The sequence below is a fragment of the Pseudochaenichthys georgianus genome, chromosome 9, assembly GCF_902827115.2.
Source record: "Pseudochaenichthys georgianus chromosome 9, fPseGeo1.2, whole genome shotgun sequence".
NCBI lineage: Eukaryota > Metazoa > Chordata > Actinopteri > Perciformes > Channichthyidae > Pseudochaenichthys > Pseudochaenichthys georgianus.
In genome coordinates this window covers 47764143-47776568 of record NC_047511.1, presented here as the reverse complement: position 1 = coordinate 47776568, position 12426 = coordinate 47764143, and positions in this window count along the sequence as shown.

Here is a 12426-nt window from a genome sequence, read left to right as displayed (position 1 = left end):
CCTGTGTGTTGCACAACTTCCTCCGCAGGAAGACGATGGGAAGGCCATCATGCACACCTGTCGTCCCTGTCGTCGCAGAGTCGAGTGATGAAGCTCCAACCCTGCGCGATGCACCTAGGATGGGCTCAAACAACGCCACACGCCGATCCATCCAACTGCGGGAGACCTTCTGCTCCTATCTGAGTGAGGAGGGTGTTGTCATGGCAGCATAACGTGGTGTAGTGCCATGGCAGCATAACGTGGTGTAGGTCCTATCTGAATGAGGAGGGTGTTGTCATGGCAGCAGAACGTGATGTTGTCATGGCAGCATAACGTGGTGTAGGCACCATGGCTCCTCCAAACCAAAAGCTCTTTTAAGAGCTACCCATTTTCTTTAAAGAGCAAATATTCCAAATGAGCCATTTTAAAAACAAACATTCCTAATAAACATGTTTCTTGAATTGATATTATTATATTATGATATGACGAACAACCTTTTTCCTTCAGCCCTGTTTTTACTGATAAACCACTCGTAACTTCAACAGGTTTTCACTGAACAATTACAGAAGAAAGCACATTATATATACCGACATACATGAAGCTTCTGGTATGTTACAACTGACAAACCACAGTGAAGACACAGTATAGCCATAACATACTTTAAATAATGTTTTATTTGGTAATGTTGTGAGTGAAGTGTGAGTGATAAGTGTAAAAACTGGATCAGTATGTGTGAACAAATTATTAAATTATAAATTGTCCTGGTCCACGTCAAAAATTAACTGGTGTATCCCGAGGCGGACTCTTGCCCTCTGTCCCCTTGTCATCAGCCTCATGGTGGGCAAGAGGCTCTTAAAAAAACTCTTCCTCTGCCACCAGGGTGGATGGAGGCGGGGTCTGCCGGGGGACATTGCTGGACGTCTCACGGTCTACGATGAATGGGGTTAAAAACCCCATCACTGCCATGAAACGCCAGGGCTTGAACCCCCCTGCAGACCCTGCCCCGCTTCTTTTTGCCTCCTTCTCCATATTCTTCTCCTTGCGGAACCTGTCCCTCAGAGTCTTCCATCTCTATTTGCACACATCCTCTAATAAAATGAAATGAAATAATAAAGTTAATAAATAATAAAGTGAATGTCTAGAATTTACTAAATTATTCCTCCATTAATGAATGCTATTTGTATGCTACATTCCATGCTGGCTAAATATACTGTCTATGCTTGATAGCTGTGCATGTATTATATGTTATGTTATATATTATGCTTATACTTATTATTATATTAATATATATTATGTGTTATGCTACATTACTAACTGTCCATTCAATGTTAAACGAAGTAAACTGGATATAAACTCCCCAAACAGTTGAAAACCTACCAGTTTCACCAACTGTCTCTGCCACCTCCCGCCATGCCTGGTTCCTCCGGTTTAGGTCCCGGTAGGTGAACAGAGTACAGTCATACAGGACTGGGACATTTGCCACGGCAATGATTAATTTATCCTCCATTTTATGACATATGGAAAATAGTCAAGACCTGCGGTATCAGCATACACGCGGTTTGATTGGCTAGCGCTTGTACTGGCGGGAATTGCATAAACGGGATTTGATTGGCTGATGCCAAGCATCAAGCCTCAAAAGTTGAACAATGATGCCGATAGATGCTCGTGATGCTTGCAAAGCCATGCCATGCTCCCCACAATGCAGTTCGGCGAAGATTCAAAATCTTCTACGTCACCCCATTCAAATGACGCGAAGTGTTGAAAGCATTTTTCGATGCCTGTAGTGTAGACGGGGCGTTAATCATGGTTCTGCACACACTACAGTGGAACGCAAGAAGCCTCATAGCTAATGGTCAATAATTCAAGAAATATATATATGATCTGGAGGTAGTCCCTGAGGTAATATGTGTGCAAGAAACCTGGTTAGGACCTCAATTAGACTTTGTCATTCCAGGATTTAGCTGTATAAGGCATGATAGAGCTAATAGTCAAAATGGTGGAGGGTGTGCCACGTTTCTCAAAGATGGTGTGGCATACAGGGAGGTGCAATCTCCTGATGATGTGGAGTGTATTATAGTGGAAAACTGCAACCCTAGGAAACAAGATAACTTACTAATTAGGATAATCAATTTATACAACCCATGTAAAAATCTAACCACTGATATATTTAAAGAAATAGCAGAATATAAACATAGGGAGGAAGTTTGGTGTGGTGATTTCAATGCACACAACAGCCTATGGGGCAGCAACCATACAGTAACGGAAACATAGTGGAGGAAATGCTGGAGGAAAGAACACTAGTATGCCTTAATGATGGACATGAGTAGATGTACACGGGGGGAAAGTCTCATGCCTGGATCTGACATTAGTATCAAACTGTTTGGTTCATACATGCGAATGGTTTGTTTTGAATAACTCCAGAGTAGGAAGTGAGCATTATCCAGTGCTTACTAAAATGAATAATAATGTATATATGCAGGAAGGAGGTGTGATAACCAGGTGGTGCTTTGCTAAAGCTGATTGGGGGAAATGTAGGATATGGTGTGAGGAGTCGGTACACCTGCTAACATCAGAGGGAAGCAGAGAGGTCATTACAAGCCACATAACGCAATATATAGTAAATGCAGCAGAGAACAGTATACCCAAAGTAACAACCAAGGGTAGGAAGAAAGTGGTGCCATGGTTGAATGAGGAATGCAGCAGGGCTACTAAAGAGCGAAACGATGCATTTAGAGAATTAAAGAAAAACATGACACAAAATAATGTTATAGAGTTTCAAAAGAAAAGGGCAGCTGCTCGAAGGACAGTAAAATATACAAAAAAGAGAACATGGAGAGAATTGTGTGCCATTGGCAGAGGAGTAACATTAGGTGATGTCTGGTCCATGTTTAAGCAGATGAGTGGGAAAAGGAAATCCATTAAAATGCCAGCTTTGGTTGATGGGGAGAGGCTGGCAGTGACAGATAACGAGAAGGCAGATATGTTAGGAAGGACACTTGCAGCAGTACATAGTGGGGAGCATCTCAGGGATATTCATAGGCAGCAAAAACAGCAGTTCCTAGCAGAGAATGAAAACGTGAAGGAGAAGAGACAGGATAATAGGTCAGCTCTTGATGTGGAATTTACAATGTCAGAACTCAAAATAGCCTTACAAGGTACAGGATATACAGCCCCAGGACAAGACCAGCTATGCTATGCTATGTTTAGACAGTTACCTATGGAAACTATGACAATGGTGCTGAGTCTTTTCAATAAAATCTGGAGAGAAGGAGATATGCCAAGTGTGTGGAAAACAGCAGTCGTGCTACCATTCAATAAGCCAGGGAAAGATACAGCTAACCCTAGTAACTGCAGACCAATAGCTCTTACATCACACCTATGTACATGGATGGGAAAGATCATTGTCTGCAGTGTGCGAACTATACTACGGTCTCTGGGGGAGCCGGGATTTATTTATTTTTTTGCGAGGGGGGAGGGGGTAAATGCTGATCCGTGCATTAATAGAAACAGCACAGACATAGGCCTATTATAAAGAGAAAATCTGTTGCACACGGGGTGGTGCCACAGGTCTACATTTACATGAAACGTCCCGATGGATCATGTTCATGTCAACAGATTTCCCGAGCATGTATGGGCTACGCAAACTTCAATCAACTTGATAATAAATAATCCACGGACCACCAATGTAACGTTTGACTGTTTAATTAAATCAACTTAAAATGACTAAAAAACAGGCTACAATGTTTTACATGGGCTATAGCCTATTATGGCTGTAGCCTACACAGAGCCGAACACACGCGATAAGAGCAGCCAGCGGCACCAACCATGAACAATATTAATATTAATAATACAGCTATAGCACAACACAACCCTCTCACTGCCTGGAGAGACGCGACGCCACACACACAACACAACGATGCACATAGCCCTTCTCTCATAAGTAGGCCTATCACAGCAATCCATAGGCCTACAACACAGCAAAATTAAAGTAAAAGCTGTCAAGTTAGCACTAGCACTGACGTTAGCTCCCTCCTCTCTCGGTTCTGTTGTAGCAGCAGTCACAACGTACGATGTGCTACCACCAGCTACATTCGGTTGGTCTTCTTGATCAGGTCTTTTTAAAGAAATTGCCCAAGGTAAGTTGTTTTTTTCTTTTCGACATGTCAGCAGCAGCAACAATGCCTGGTAAACATGCAGTGCTAACTAAACGAGCTTGTGAGTGAGTGGGTGGAGCTGCGGGCAGCGTGCAAGCAGGCGACACTTTTTTCATGAATCATAAACTCTAAATATAATTTTATTTTACACCTTTGAAAAAAAAAACATGCCCAAAATGGAATTTATTTGGTCATCATATCAGTATTTTAGAGCTCCCCCCAAATTTCACAAACCATGTTCCCAGGGGAGCTCATGTCACCACTAGGGGAGCTATAGCTCCCCCTGCTCCCCTCCAGTTCGCACCCTGATTGTCCATAGGCTCTCACATGTACTGGAACAGAAAGGGCTGCTGAGTAGTTTTCAGAGTGGATTTCGTAAAGGGCGGTCCACAATATATGCTTTAGTAAGAGTGAGTAACGATGTGGAAAAACACTGAAAATGAAAGAGATAATGGCAATAGTGTACTTTGACATTGAAAAGGCGTATGACTCTGTGTGGAGGGAGGGGTTACTGATCACATCGAGTAGAATGGGTATTGGAGGGAGAATGTACAATTGGGTAAGGGTCTTTTTATCAGACAGGACATTTAGAGTAAATGTTGGAGCAGATATTTCCAATTATTTTGAAATAGAAAATGGTATCCCCAAGGGAGTGCAGTCAGTCCAATATTATTAACATCATGATTAATGACATATTTACAAGCTTAGACACATGCATCCAACCGGCTCTATACGCAGATGATGGGGCTATTTGGATGAGGGGAAGAAATGCCCCATACGTAATGGGGAATATAGGTAGGGCGATTGAAAAAGTGGAGAGGTGGTCATATAACTGGGGATACAAAATGTCAGAAAGCAAGTCATGCTACATGGTATTTACAAATAAACACAAGATTGATGGCCAACAGCTAACACTATATGATCGTCCAAAGGTGAATGAGTTAGGACTGTGGTTTGATAGCAAATACACATGGAACATGCATATTAAACAAGTGGAAACAAAATGCAAAAAAGTATTACATGTATTGCGAGCTGTAGCTGGATGCAACTGGGGCGCAGATTAATAGACATTTACAGATCAATGATGAGGTCCACAATAGACTATGGTTGTATAGCGTATGGAGCAGCAGCAAAAACATCGCTTTTAAAAATAGATAGTGTGAAGTCAACTTGGAAAATCCTCACAGGAGATCAAGGGGTTAAAAAGTCGGGCTGATTGACAGAGTGGCAGCTGTCTGAAATCATTCCCTAATTGCTAATCAGCGTCGCTGCACCTTTAAAAGCAACACATCCTCACTCCCAGGTCGGCCTATGCAGTGTTGGGAAAGTTCACTTTCTACATGAACTAGTTCAGTTCACAGTTCACATATTTTAAAATGAACTAGTTCAGTTCATAGTTCATAATTCAAAATGTTGAACTAAAGTTCATGGTTTCAAAAATGAACTAATTTATAGTTCATAGTTATTTTTTCAATAAGTTGCTGCGAGCTATTATTTGTCTCCTGTACGATGTTAATGGGCCATTTCAATGTTTACAATATCCTCAGAGGGCCGTACAAATTATTGACCTCTGCTTAAAAAAACTAAAATCACAGCCCATTCATTTCATTCTGTGCAAAGAAAAAGCAACCTCTTAATCCAGATATCTCACCATGACTCGCGTATGCATGCACGTGCAGGGTGTGGCGTGACCCCTAAACCGGAAAGATATGGACACAAGATGTGTGCAAATGTATTTAGTTTCCTATCCATGTGAACATGATTTAAGTGGGGGGGGACCTAACCTCCTCTAGGGGGGTCCGGAGGGCATGCTCCCCTGGGAAGATTTTTTTTTAAATGTTGAAGTTAAAAGCATCAATTTGGTGCACTTTGAGAGCAACATTAGGAGATCTATGGACACATCTCTCAACACCCAAACACAACTGTAAACAGATTTTATTTTAATTTATGAATATTTGACAAATCACTCCCCTTTCAAACTGTATTCTTCTTTATTAATAACTGTCATATAGTATTTTATACCTGTTTACTTTATTCTCTTATTTTTTTGATAACTATAATGATCATATAAAGATGTGCCTTTACCTCACTGGTTGTAGACAAAGCTTCTTATATTCGTTAGCATAGCTAGCTAACCAGATGCTAATGATAACAACACAGTTATTGACTGTCTGATCAGTATGACAGATGAGCAGATCGCCACTGGGCTTTCAACTAAAGACACAGACACGCAGAAACTGCAGCATGTGTATGGACTTATCGGTACTGCCATTTCTGAAGTGCTGGAGCGGCGTTCTGGTGCTCTCCGTCAGAACTGCACCCCTGTCAGACGAGCCATATACCACGTGATGACACGTTCGGCTCGTGTTGTGTTCAAGGACCCTGACCTTGGCCAGGAAAAACAGGCACTCGCTTGTTTAATTTTTTTGTGGTCTAGATTTCTTTCATTTTTTTATTTTTTGCGTGTGTTTATAAATTACCTCGAGGGCCGTACTAAATTGTCTCGCGGGCCGTATACGGCCCGGAGGCCGGAGGTTCCCCACCCCTGCCGTAGAGTCTCACTCTGAGCGAGTGCTGCTGCAGCTGCTCTCGGATTCGTCCATACTAATTCATTCATTCATTCAATGCTCGCCGGTTCCACATTGTTTGTTGTGAGGAGTCTGATATATTTAGTATATTTATATTTTAGTGCGACAGCCGGGGGTGACAGGCGCGTACGCGTCACAGGCAGCTTGCTGTTGCCAGATTGGGTGGTTTTCCGCATTATTTTGAAGCCTGTTTACTGTGTGTTTTAACTGGGTTTTCGGCTGAAAGGCAAATGAAATCTGGCACACTTTTGAACGCCGTTATAATACAGTGCTGAGAATGAACGCACTTTTGAACGCCGTTATACAGCGCTGAGAATGAACGCGTTCTCAATTACGTTCATCTAGCGGAAATACAGTACATTCAGTTCACGTTCGCCCAAAATATGAACGCGTTCATGAACGATCGTTCATTGAACGCGTTCAGGTACATCACTGGGCCTATGTTGACGTTATGTCAAGTCCCCTGCCGGTTTTTTCCAACGCAAGGGGGGGGGGCCTTTAGCGTCCATTTTCAACGCGAGGGGGGGGGCCTTAGCGTCCATTTTCAACGCAAGGGGGGGGGGCTTAGCGTCCATTTTCAGCTTTCCGGGATGTCCATGTGCTTCTATGGACGCTCATGGAAGCACGGCATTCGTTTGTGTCAACTGCCCTTAAAGGCAATGAAGACACTACACTACCCAGAATCCCCAGCTATCGTTTGGACTACACCATGTGCTCTGTTTGACAAACCCCGTGATAGTCCTCAAGCTCTGTGATTGGAGAGTGTGCTCCGAGGGTTACCGAGCCTCGAACAGCACTTGAAATGGGATGGAACCACGGCAGACTGTTCAAAACTGGATTTGATCGGGTCCACCGCGCCCCCCCCCCCCCCCCCCTCCCCCACCCCCCCACCCCGTCCCCAGAACTACACATGCTGGCTATTCTGTTTCGCAACATGTTCTCTATGGCACGTCTCTACTGGGAGTTGTAGTTTTAAAAGACGTTTTCGTATTTCCCATAATAAGAAGTTGCCAGTATTAAACTGTGTACATCCCTGGAGGTTTAGGGGACAGGAAACACTCACATTTAAAACATATAATTAATAAATGGGTGAAAATTGCTGGTGCCCATTATGGGCAGCATTAATATATATACCCACACGCCAGCTAAGGTCAGAAGAGCTTTATTTAACAGCTGGACTTATGTTTGTGACCCCTCCTGTTGTTAATTGATAACATTACATTACATTACATTAATTGATGAGCCTGAAACATGCACTTGTCAAGGTTCATAGGCACATTTTGCAAATATGGCAGTAGCCATCGATCAGCTTAAGATAAGATATACTTTATTGATCCCAAGTTGGAACATTTGCGTTACATCAGCATGTGTAACAGTTAAATCTGCAGTGGTGTTTATTTGAAAATCATTTAGTATAATCACATAAATTCTGTGTTTTATATTTAACAATTCTGTGTTCTTTATTTATTGATTGTTCAATACCTGACAAGGCCGGAGATGAAATATCTGCATACATCTATAAGAGCATAATACATTATGTATAATATCAGTTAAAATAAGTGCTTCAACATAGTTAACATTGCTGGAGGTATGCACAAATATTGATAGATGTCTTGTAATGCACTATTGAGGAACCTGCGACCCAAGTTTTTCATTCAGTGCAGAACTACACCATAGTTGTGTAGGCCTATATGATCTGTCAATAAACCTTAGAAAATCTTGAAATCTTGAACGGGATGTGCAAAATAGTCATTATATACAGTCTTTAATTAACTATTAGTAGAGAATAATGAGTAATGAATATACTTTATAGGGATCCTATTAATATCTAATAATAAAAATAATGAAATTCAATAACATGCTTTAACCACCAGGTGTCTCTTTATATCATCTGTGCACCTTTATGGTGTAAATACAGCCTATCTACCAATTGGATCAAATATAAAAGTGAGCCGAATTAGTGTTGATACGGCAAAGAGACGTATTGTGTGAAAAGAAATGTAAGATGTTGTTTAATGGCTGATATATTTATGATCCACGTCACGTTTTCAGTTCCTCATGTTTGTCTTCTCATCAGGGCTCTATAAATACAGAACTACGGCAGATATGTAATATTTAATGCAGCCGAACCGTGTATTACAATGCCGTTATGTGATGACTTTCAAAGAGAAAAGCAAGCACACTCGGAATAAGGTATTATTTTATTTTCTTTAAACGTTTTCGGTCTGTTTCCGGTATTTGTTAATGACGATGTGCTGTGAGATGTGAGACTGGAATTGCACAGGGGGAAATAACGTATCTTTAGATGCGGATTTTGTTAACTAATATGTTTGCGCTGTGGACCAACACTATACATTGACGGGGAAGGGGGTAGCAATAAAGATAACACCATTAAACAGTTACACAACATAACAGAAATAATATCGATAGCAGCGTCCCTAGCAACCACCTTGGTAACAATGAAAACGTTGGACGCAATTTCCTGAAGTAATCTTCGTAATAACTAGCAAACTAAAGATCATGTACATCCACTGCACACATAATCTGAAATAACAACTCATATTTCTCGCATCAAATGACATCAAAACGCATTTTAATGGCCAAACTAACTTTAAAATAGGCATTTTACACCCAGAATAAAACGAAGTTCGGCCATGTTTTCTTTTTCTGCAGGGAGAAATGATAGCTGGGGATTCTGGGTAGTGTAGTGTCTTCTGCCATCATTTACTCCGAAAAAAGATTTGTTTCTCCGAATCGAAGGGGAAAAATACAAAAGCATTGCACACAATTTAAACCAATCAATGTTGTGTAATTAACAAGGATAATCTGGTGTTTTTTTAGTCGATGAGTAGTGCAGATATCACTGTAAAATCAATCGTCAGTAAGGGGAATATTTACTTCCGGGTGTACAATTATCCGCTATCCAATGAGAATGGACGCTCACATTGCCTTTAAGGGCAGTCGACACAAATGAATGCCGTGCTTCCATGAGCGTCCATAGAAGCACATGGACATCCCGGAAAGCTGAAAATGGACGCTAAGGCCCCCCCCCCTTGCGTTGAAAATGGACGCTAAGGCCCCCCCCCTTGCGTTGGAAAAAGCCGGCAGGGGACTTGACATAAAGTCAACATAGGCCGACCTGGGAGTGAGGATGTGTTGTTAAAAGCACCGCACCTGAAAGAAGGGAGTAATCCAATCTGGAAAGGGACTAAAGAGCGTGCGTCCAGCAGCAACGAACCAGCAGAAGAACCGTCGAAGAAGCAGCACATGGTGCAGCCATAACAAGCTGGAGAAGCGGCAGGTGAGAGACGAACTGTGTGTTTAGTTACAACTTGCCGTTCGTGTCGCACGTTAGAACGTGCGTTCTAGTTCAGTGTCATTTGTTTGTTTGATGTCCTCGAGCTAAAGCAACATTGTTGATTTAAAAACGAATGTGATTTATTGAGAGATGTAGATTGATAAAAACGGTTTGCATGCTGCTAAACATTCAGTCTATATTTGCAGTTTTAATGAGACTGCATAAGTTAAAAACATAATTCATAATAAAATACATTAAGAAAGTAAAACAATATTCACAAGTGTTAAAAAGTATATGTAAAGCATGTATTTTTCATTTATTATTTGATGTGCATTGTATTTACAGTAATTATTTTTCATTTAAGGTTTTTTACCTTACAACATAAGCTGTACTGCAACTACAAAAACGAAAGTAAAGAAGAACTCAAAGAAACAAAGTTGTGGTCATTGTACGAGTGAAACCCAGTTAAAACCTCCTATGGACTGTACCATCCCTTTCAAGCGGGGAAACTGCAAATATACCCAAGGGCTTGACAGATTGAATACAATATAAAGCATTGCGGCTGTGTGTTGGAGCGATAAAGTCATCCCCTATTAATGCAGTTCTGATAGAAGCAGGAGAGACACTTCTGGAGATCAGAAGAGTGAAACGTGCTCTGTCATACTGGGTCAGGGTACAAGGAAGTGGAGAGGGAAATATCACAAACAGAATACTGCAGGATTGCTGGGAATATGCAAAATTCCAGGGGCGTGGGTTTGGCTGGACGAGTGAGGAGAGAACGAGGGCATATGGAGTGGAGACCATCACGTTTGCCAAAGGAAGCCCATTTAGCCGTGTTCCCCCATGGCTGTTCCCAGAAGCTGTGAGTATCATAGAAAGGAAAAAAGAGTGGCAAATAAATGAAGTGGGAATTAAAACAAGTATGTATCTGAACGAAAAGTATTACAATTTCCTACAAATGTACACCGATGGTTCTAAGAACAAGGAAGAGTGTGTTGGAGTTGGCATATACATCACAGACTTTAAAATATCTATTTTAAAGAGCATCTGATCAATTATCAGTGTAGCAGAAACGCTTGCTGTTGCTTGCTTCACAGAAGCGGCATAGATCTACAGTTCTGCTGGGTGCCTGCACACGAGGGGGTGAAAGGGAACGAGTGCACATGAGGGGTGAAAGGGAACAAGTGCACATGAGGGGGTGAAAGGGAACAAGTGCACATGAGGGGGTGAAAGGGAACGAGTGCACATGAGGGGGTGAAAGGGAACGAGTGCACATGAGGGGGTGAAAGGGAACGAGTGCACATGAGGGGTGAAAGGGAACGAGTGCACATGAGGGGGTGAAAGGGAACGAGTGCACATGAGGGGTGAAAGGGAACGAGTGCACATGAGGGGTGAAAGGGAACGAGTGCACATGAGGGGGTGAAAGGGAACGAGTGTGCTGATAAATGAGCAAAAAGTGCAGTACAAAAGGAAATGGCATGACCAGTTCAACTTGGAGAAGGAAAAGCAGTCATTAAGAAGAAAGGGATGGAGATCTGGCAGAAGAGGTGGGAGAAAGACCAGAAAGGCAAAGAGTATCACAAAGTACAAAAGACAATTACAATTAATGTTTATAAAGAAAGAAACGGAAGGGAGGAAATCATGATGGCTAGACTCAGAATAAATCACACGGCTTTGAATAGTACGCTGTATATCATGGGGAAAAGTGACAGCAACAAGTGTGAGAACTGTGCAGTAAAAGAAGATGTAGAACATATCTTGTTGCATTGTGACATCTATAAAGCTGAAAGAGAACAACTAAAGGCTAACGTTTCAGAGGCAGAGAGGGAGTGGAGTGTGGTTGGTGTTTTGGGAACAAAAGGAGAGGGAGAGCTACCAGAAAGGCACTGTTTAAATTCTTGAGTGAAACTGGGGTAGGAAAAATAATTTAACATTAGGTCGGGTGTTACGTGCCGTAGTGTTTGTGTGTGTCTTTCTCTCTCCCTCTGACTCCCCAGGTGCAGCCTCTCCCCAGGTGCTCCCGATCCTCAATCAGGGCCTCTATAAAGGACCTGAGGAAGGCTGCAGTGTTCTCTCTCCTTCTCCTCGGGCAGCATGTGTAGTGTCCCTGTACCTGCTATTAACCTGTATTTAGCTAACTATTAGGAGATGTGCTCGAGTGTATTTTGTTTTAGTCGCTTTCTTTTATATGAAAGTTGTTTTCTGTTTACTTTGCAAATTGGCTGGTGAGTCTCTTTTGTCTATCATTGGTTAATTAAACATCACTTTGTGGCTTCAGCAGTCAGTTTCCTCTCCTTTTTCTCTCGCCCGGTTATTCTTGTGTTTTGTTACTTCCCTTTGCACCCCTAGTTTAGGAGGGAACGTAACATAGATTTGTTTTATTTATTTCATGGTTTTATTTAAAATT